This window comes from Triticum dicoccoides, chromosome 3A, assembly GCF_002162155.2.
Source record: "Triticum dicoccoides isolate Atlit2015 ecotype Zavitan chromosome 3A, WEW_v2.0, whole genome shotgun sequence".
Classification (NCBI taxonomy): Eukaryota; Viridiplantae; Streptophyta; class Magnoliopsida; order Poales; family Poaceae; genus Triticum; species Triticum dicoccoides.
In genome coordinates, this window is record NC_041384.1 from 451780640 (window position 1) to 451789069 (window position 8430).

The following is an 8430-nucleotide window of genomic DNA, read 5'->3' on the forward strand; positions in this document are numbered from 1 at the left end:
TCCGACTTGGGTCGCGGTGCCCGCTCATCTGGCATATCATGTGAGGGCGGCCTTGGGGTGGGAGAACTCGGCGCGAGACGAAGGCGGCCAGCAGGTCCGGACCAATCAGACCCTCCGACTGCGTCAGCACTCGGAGTCGCGTGATGGCGCCGGCTCCCGCAGGTGTCGGCGACCTGGCCCGGTACGACCAGTTGGGCAGTCTCCCAGCCGGCGGGCCGGCTTCGAAAGCCGGTAGATTGACCCAGTCACCCCTTGTGGCGGCGTTCCTGACATTGAAGTAGGATCTCTACCACATCTTGACCGACTTTATTAGAGAGATGGAGGGGAAGGGGTTGTCGGCTCCTGACCTTTGCACGACGATGAAGGCACCGCATTGAGCCGGCACGCCCGCGGCCTGGGTGCCGAGCTTGGAGAAGAAGAGCTCCCCCCAGAGCTTCGAGGGTGGGGAGGACTCGGAGGAAGCATTCGCACAAGGCCACGAAGGCGGATAGCAGCACCACTGTGTTGGGGGTGAGGTGGTGCGGTTGGAGGCCGTAAAACTCCAAGAAAGACCGGAAAAAGATGCTAGCCGGCAGGCCCAGCCCACGCAGGCAGTGCGAGCGGAAGATGACCCGCTCGCCCTCCCACGGGGCGGGCGAAATCTCCCCCTCCGGCGCAAGATGCACCTGCACGCGATCCTCGCCGGGAAGCCGACGGGTCCGGCGGAGGAACTCAATGTGGTCTTCATGAACCTCGGAACCGTCCCAGGTGCCGGAACTCACTGGGGGAGGCACAGCAGCGGAGGAAGAACTCATCGCGAGCTGTCGCCGCAGCGTTCGCCGGAGCTTGGGCGTGCGGTGGAGCGAAGAAGAGAAGAGGAAGGAGGAGTGCGAGGAGCGGCAAGGAGGAAGAGAACGAGGAGTAGTGGGGAGGAGGGGCGCGCGTGCCCCCCTCTTCCCCCTACTTATAGCCCTGTGGGCTGCGAAGCCGAGGGGGCAGACGTGGGGATTTACTGCGCCCACAACCCCACGACCCCCATGATCCACGTAAAGTTACTGCACGCAGTAACTCCACGGGAATCCCAACCGTCCACCGGGGCTGCAGTGGATCCGCTCGGGCGCCGAGGCGCGGCAGTGGCAAGCCCCACCTATGGGCCTGTCCCGTCGCACGCGTGGGCTGGCAGGACGGCCTAGCCAAGTGCCCTCGCGTGACAGGCCAAGAACGGGCGGCGGCCTAGAGGCTTAGCTAGCACGCCACTTAAAATCCCGCCGCGACGTTCGAAATATCAAGCAAGTCAAAATTGAGTGAAGTCCGAGTTGAGCAAGTCCGACTCCTTCTAGACGGCCCGGCAAAAGTCAATCAAGACCATGTGTTGAGCACTCGGAAAGACAAAACTGCTGAGGCTTCTCGGCCGATCGTCCATGGCGCCTCACCAGCTTCGGGGACTACTATCGGAGTAATGGGCCACGGGTAGGCCAACCTGAGTCCCATAACCTTTCAAGACATCGGGGCAGGCTGCGCCCCTCAAGACCCCAGGGCGAAGAGCCGTCTCCTGAGGAGTCGACGGCAGGGCAGCCGACTACCCGCTCACGGCCGAGTTCCAGGGACGACTTCCAGAGAAGCCGGCTTTGGGGAGTCGGCCCGCAACTCCAGCAAACTCATGACCTCATCAAAGGGGACGGGGCAGAGGCGTGGCTACAGGGAAGCCCACTCCCGCCCCTTACCAAGGGCAGGCATGGCCACAGCATGCTGTACCCGGGAAGATCTCCGTGCGGCGTGGCACTGTTGCCCGGCCGGCCCTGACATCAGCACCACAGTACCAAGTCCTGCGCCCACGACGGCTTGTCTGTACGGCCTGGAGACAGCGGGGCCCACTAGTCAGCGAGACCTCGGGAGAGGACGGGAGAACCGCCAGTCGGACCCGTCGGGAGTCGGCCCGGGGGAGTCGACCGAGCCCTCCCCGGGGCCCACGCGCCATTAATCAAGATGAGATGGGGAGTAGCCACAGTGATCGCCCGCCAGGCGGCAGGGCTGTTGCCACGACCCCATGACCAAGCCTGCGTCATCAGAAGCACGGCTACAGTAATCAGCGACCGGCAAGACCCGCCCGCGGTGGACACGGCCTGTCGGCTCCGTACCAGACCAGTCGTCAGGGCCCACCAGTCGGCGGGCCCCACCAGTCGGCGGAGAAGTCGGAGGTCGGAGGCACTGACGGCTGGGCCCGCGCCCAGTCGAATTACCATTGTACCCCTGGGGGGTAGGCCTATATAAACCCCCCAGGGCACCCATGCAAGGGGTTGGATCCCAGTAGTTCTAGACCATACCAGATAGAAGGAGAGAGCTAGCCTTGCCCTCTTCTACCACCAGAAACAGCTCAAGGAGCCACCATGTAAACACTTGGCCATAGTGATCATGCAGAGACCCCGCAGAGCAGCAGTAGGGGTATTATCTCCCCGGAGAGCCCCGAAGCTGGGTAAGATTCGCCGGCGTGCATGTCTTCGCCTCATCCCGTTTCCAGGCACCGGCGACGTTCTACTCACCCCCACCATGATAAGCCATCCGTTGGCATATGTCGCACCAAACCCCCGACAACCAGTGCAATCTCTCTTCCAAGCAACCATTCCCAACGGTGTTTCTTTTGAGTGGTCCTTAACCCACAGGTCTTTTCCCAGGATCTTACCTGACTCTTCTTTTCTTTTCCCGGAGTTATTCTCAAATTCATCTCAAAGTTTGACGTAAGAATGATTTGTCATCAATCAAATGTCTTTCTCGAAGATCTTTCAAATTCTTTTCATCGTCGGTTCAACCTTTCTAATTTTCATTCCGGAGTGCCTCAACAATTCTTGATGGTGTTTCTCGTCTTGGATTTTGAAGACCGAAGAAGAGTTCCTCTTAAAATCCTTACCCGTTCTTTCAAAGATTCATGGTTCTAGCTTGATGCCATCCTCTCATAATTGTTTTCGATTGTGAGAATTCTTTTCAACCATCCAGAGAAATTCAGGGGTCTTTTCAGTTTGATTCTCCGGAGCCCATCATCTCAGAATTATTCATCCCAGCTTTCAGCTCTCGTTCTCCAAATCTTACCGGCGCATCATTCAAGTGTTCTCTAATCAGCTCGTGATCTCTTGGTTCTCTTTCCCCCAAGTATTTTGTTTCGTTTCTAATTCTTCCCAGTGTTTCTTTATCTTTTCTTCATGCATTTTCAATTCTTACGGTGGTTCGTTCAAGTTTTCCCTTCCTTGTTATCATATCAACTTATTCATTGTTTCCAATTCTATTGGTGATTCGTTGAAGACTTCCTCAAGTTTGTGCTATATCTCTCCTTAATCCTTTTAAATGGGGATAAGTAGTATGCCAAATCCATTACTTGTCATCAATTTAATTTGGGGAAGGATAAGCATACAATAAATCTTATTCTTATTTCCTCGAGGCGATTCAGTTCTTTTCTTTTGGAGATTGTTCATGATGAGTAAATTCTTGATTACAAATGATTCATGTTTCTTTCTGGAGTTGTTCATCAGATCAAATTCTCGGTTTCAATTGTTCATCTTTCTTTTCCGGAGTTCCAAGTTTTCTCAGTTATATCATCGCGAAGCTCCATCTAATCATTGCAAGGCTTCAACCTTGTTCGTTTCAAACCTTGAATTCTTTAATGTTATCATTTCCTTACCGGAGTTCTTCATGGAGGCTGTACATGGTAGTTCGTCAAGGATTCCTTTCATTCTTAAATTGTTCTTCAAGATTTCTCTCGAAGCTAAGATCCGCCAAGCTTTACCCAAAATTAAACATGGTGCTCAACACATGCTTTGTTTTGAGGAGTTCAAGCCTTCTTCATCTTGCATTCCAAAGTGAAATTCTTTCTACCTTATCTTTTGAGATGGTGTTATGTCACTCTTGAAAATTTCCCTTCGTGTGTCATGATTCAACAATTGTCAAGAATGAGATAGTTAAACCCATCAACTTCTTCGAGCATGAGCTCTTCTCAATCCATCAATCTCTTCGTTGGAGTTATCTTGGGTTATATTTCACCTAAAGCTTTCCCTAAGGATTTTTGCTATTTATGGCGCTTATAAATGACCCAAGTTCTTCATTTATCCTCCCGGTGAAATAAGTTTCTCGTCTCCTTGTTGATATCAATCCAATCTATTGTTTCCGTATGTGGCAGGATTTCACCTCATAATTTTGAGACATTTTCCATAAGCCCACAACAACCTTATTCTTTCGTTGTTTAATTTTCAACTACTCCATTCAATCCTTCTTTCTAAGGATGCCTTCAAATTCATTAGTGGTAGAAGTTATCATTTTCTTCTACTTTCTTTCTTCCTAATGATCTAGCTTCTATTCGTTCATTCTAGAAGCATTGTGATGGTGCACTCTTCGACCCATCATCCCATTTTTTTGTCAAAGATCATGTTCTTTCCTTTTCTTATCCATTCAACCGGAGTGTCGTGTCCTTCATTCAAGTTCTGTCATCTTATCAAGTTTTGCCTCCCTTCTCAACCGGAGTGCTGTCTGAAATCTTTCTTACCCCTTGTGCCATTTTTTCAATAATTCCGGAGGCAGTGTGTTGTTGATTTCATCAAGTATCCTCTCATCTTGTAAAGTTCATGTTCAATTCCTTCCATTTATAGTCGGAGTGTCGTCCAAATTATATCATTCTTATTCCTTCTCTATCTTGTTTTTAACTGGAGTGGTTTCAAAATCTATCTTGTCACTTAACCTCTAGGTTCTCGTCGTATCCCATGTTCCTCTTATCTAACGGAGTGTTTTCAACTTCTTGCATCTTTATTGGATTCCTTCTTTCGATTTGTTCAACCTCTCAAGGTTCGTGGTTTCACTCGTTTGTCCAAGAAGCAACTTAGTTTTACCTCTTCTCTTCCTCTTCCGTTTTTCCTCCGGTGCCATCCTAGATCTCGGGACGAGATCCTCTTGTAGTGGTGGAGTGTTGTAACGCCCCGAGACCAAGACGGCTTCCATGTTTTTCGTTGTTGTCATGTGTTTCGTTTGTTTGTTTCTTTCATCATGTCATCATGCCATCATGTCATTTATTTTTGAAAAACTCAACTGAATAAATTGCATGGATCTTCGGTCCATTTAAACCGAGGGAATTCACAAGGTGATTCTCTTTATAACATATCCTCCCAATATTAGGGAGCTATTATAAATATTCCATTCTTTTGGAATTAACCATAACACACGTGCAAAAATATTTCCCATGCCTATTCCTCTTCGAGTTTGACCTTCAAATCTTATCCACAATTCTTTATCTCTTTTATCGAGGCTCCTCTAAAAAATGAACATTTTTGGACCTTCTTTTTACCAAGTCCTAGTTCAAACCCATTTGAATTAAATTCAAAAGAGTTTGAATTTACATCTTTCAATCTTGGCCTTTTCTATTTTCTCGGAACAAACTCATTTTTATGAGTCCGGGAAACTTAACCGCATGTCCAAATTCTTCCTCTAACCTTCTCTTCTCTCTTTTTCTTTCTCTTAATTCTCTGTTATAGAAAAGAAAAAAAGGAAATAGGGGAGAGGGACAAGAGAGGACAGCCCAACTGGGCCTCTCATCGGCCCAACCTCCCCTTAGCCCCACTGGCCTCTTGGGCCTGACTTCCAGGCCGACCCATCCATCTCTAGGCCCAGCCGGCGCCCTTCCTAACCCTAGCCGCCAGGGAGCCCGATTCCTCTCTCTCTCTCTCTCCCGCTCGTTTTCCGTAACTCCCTTGCTCCCCATCTCTCTCCCGATAGCGCTGCCATGATACGTCTCCAACGTATCTATAATTTTTTATTGTTACAAGCTATTATATTACCCGTTTTGGATGTTTATGGGCTTTATTATACACTTTTATATTATTTTTGGGACTAACCTATTAACCGGAGGCCCAACCCAAATTGTTGTTTTCTTGCCTATTTCAGTGTTTCCAAGAAATGGAATATCAAATGGAGTCCAAACGGAATGAAACCTTCGGGAGAGTTATTTTTGGAACAGAAGCAACCCAGGAGACTTGGAGTACACGTCAAGGAAGCTTCGAGGAAGCCACGAGGCAGGGAGGCACACCCCCACCCTCATGGGCCCCTCGTGGCTCCCCTGACCGTCTTCTTTCGCTTATATATGCCCATATACCCTAAAAACATCGGGAAGAACAATAGATTGGGAGTTCCGCACCCAGAAGCCTCCATAGCCACCGAAAACCAATCTAGACCCGTTCTGGCACCCTGTCGGAGGGGGGAATCCCTCTTCGGTGGCCAACTTCATCATCCCGGCGCTATCCATGACGAGGAGGGAGTAGTTCTCCCTCGGGGCTGAGGGCATGTACCACTAGCTATGTGTTTGATCTCTCTCTCTCGCTCTCTCTCTCTCTCGTGTTCTTGAGTCAGCACGATCTTGATGTATCGCGAGCTTTGCTATTATATTTGGATCTTATGATGTTTCTCCCCCTCTACTCTCTTGTGATGAATTGAGTTTTCCCTTTGAAGTTATCTTATCAGATTGAGTCATTAAGGATTTGAGAACACTTGATGTATTTCTTGCATGTGCTTATCTGTGGTGACACTGGGATATCACGTGATCCACTTGATGTATGTTTTGGTGATCAACTTACGAGTTTCGTGACCTCGTGAACTTATGCATAGGGGTTGGCACACGTTTTCGTCTTGACTCTCCGGTAGAAACTTTGAGGCACTCTTTGAAGTTCTTTGTGTTGGTTGAATAGATGAATCTGAGATTGTGTGATGCATATCATATAATCATACCCATGGATACTTGAGGTGACATTGGAGTATCTAGGTGACATTAGGGTTTTGGTTGATTTGTGTCTTAAGGTGTTATTCTAGTACGAACTCTAGGATAGATTGAATGGAAAGAATAGCTTCGTGTTATTTTACTACGGACTCTTGAATAGATCGATCAGAAAGGATAACTTTGAGGTGGTTTCGTACCCTACCATAATCTCTTCGTTTGTTCTCCGCTATTAGTGACTTTGGAGTGACTCTTTGTTGCACGTTGAGGGATAGTTATATGATCCAATTATGTTATTATTGTTGAGAGAACTTGCACTAGTGAAAGTATGAACCCTAGGCCTTGTTTCAACGCATTGCAATACCGTTTGTGCTCACTTTTATCATTAGTTACCTTGCTGTTTTTACATTTTCAGATTACAAAAACCTATATCTACCATCCATATTGCACTTGTATCACCATCTCTTCGCCAAACTAGTGCACCTATACAATTTACCATTGTATTGGCTGTGTTGGGGACACAAGAGACTCTTTGTTATTTGGTTGCAGGGTTGTTTGAGAGAGACTATCTTCATCCTACGCCTCCCACGGATTGATAAACCTTAGGTCATCCACTTGAGGGAAATTTGCTACCGTCCTACAAACCTCTGCACTTGGAGGCCCAACAACGTCTACAAGAACAAGGTTGTGTAGTACACATCAAGCTCTTTTCTGGCACCGTTGCCGGGGAGGTTAGCGCTTGAAGGTATATCTTTAGATTTTGCAATCGAATCTTTTTGTTTCTTGTTTTATCACTAGTTTAGTTTATAAAAGAAAACTACAAAAATATGGAATTGAGGGTACCTCATATGCTTCATCTTTTTAATATCTTTCATGAAAATAAGGATTCCGATAATTGTGCCAAAGTGTTAGAAGAAGAATGTATTAAAATGTTTGGCACTAAATCTTTGGGTGATGAGCATGATTGCAATGTTGTTAGTATAAATTCTTTGAATATCCATGATGCTAATGATATGCAAAGCCACAAGCTTGGGGATGCTATGTTTGATGAAGATGATATTTTTTGTCCCCCAAGTTTTGATGAGCAAATTTATTTTGATGATAGCATTCCTCCTATTTATGATGATTATATTGATGAAAGTGGGTTTGGAAGAGTTTCAACTTTAGGAAGTATTGATCCCACTATTTTGGAGGGTGTTGCATCTTATTGTGATAATTATGAAAGTGGGTTAGGAGAGGTCATGACTTTAGTTAATGTTAATCCCACTATTTTGGAAGAGTGTCAACTTTGCATACTTGTAGATCATGAAAAGAATGCTTTATGTGATGGTTATATTGTTGAATTCATTCATGATGCTACTGAAAATTATTATGAGGTAGGAATATATGCTTGTAGGAGTTGCAATAATATCAAGTTTCCTCTCTACGTGCTTAAAATCTTGGAGTTATGCTTGTTTTGCTTTCCTATGCAAGTTGATTCTTGTTCCCCACAAGTTGTTTGCTCACAAAATCCCTATGCATAGTAAGTGGATTAGACTTAAATGTGCTATTCATATTCTTCATGATGCTCTCTTTATGTTTCAATCTTATCTTTTATGTGAGCATCATTGAAATCATCATGCCTAGCTAGGGACGTTAAACGATAGCGCTTGTTGGGAGGCAACCCAACTTCTTTTCTGTTCTTTGCTTTTTGCTCCTGCTTAGTAATAAAT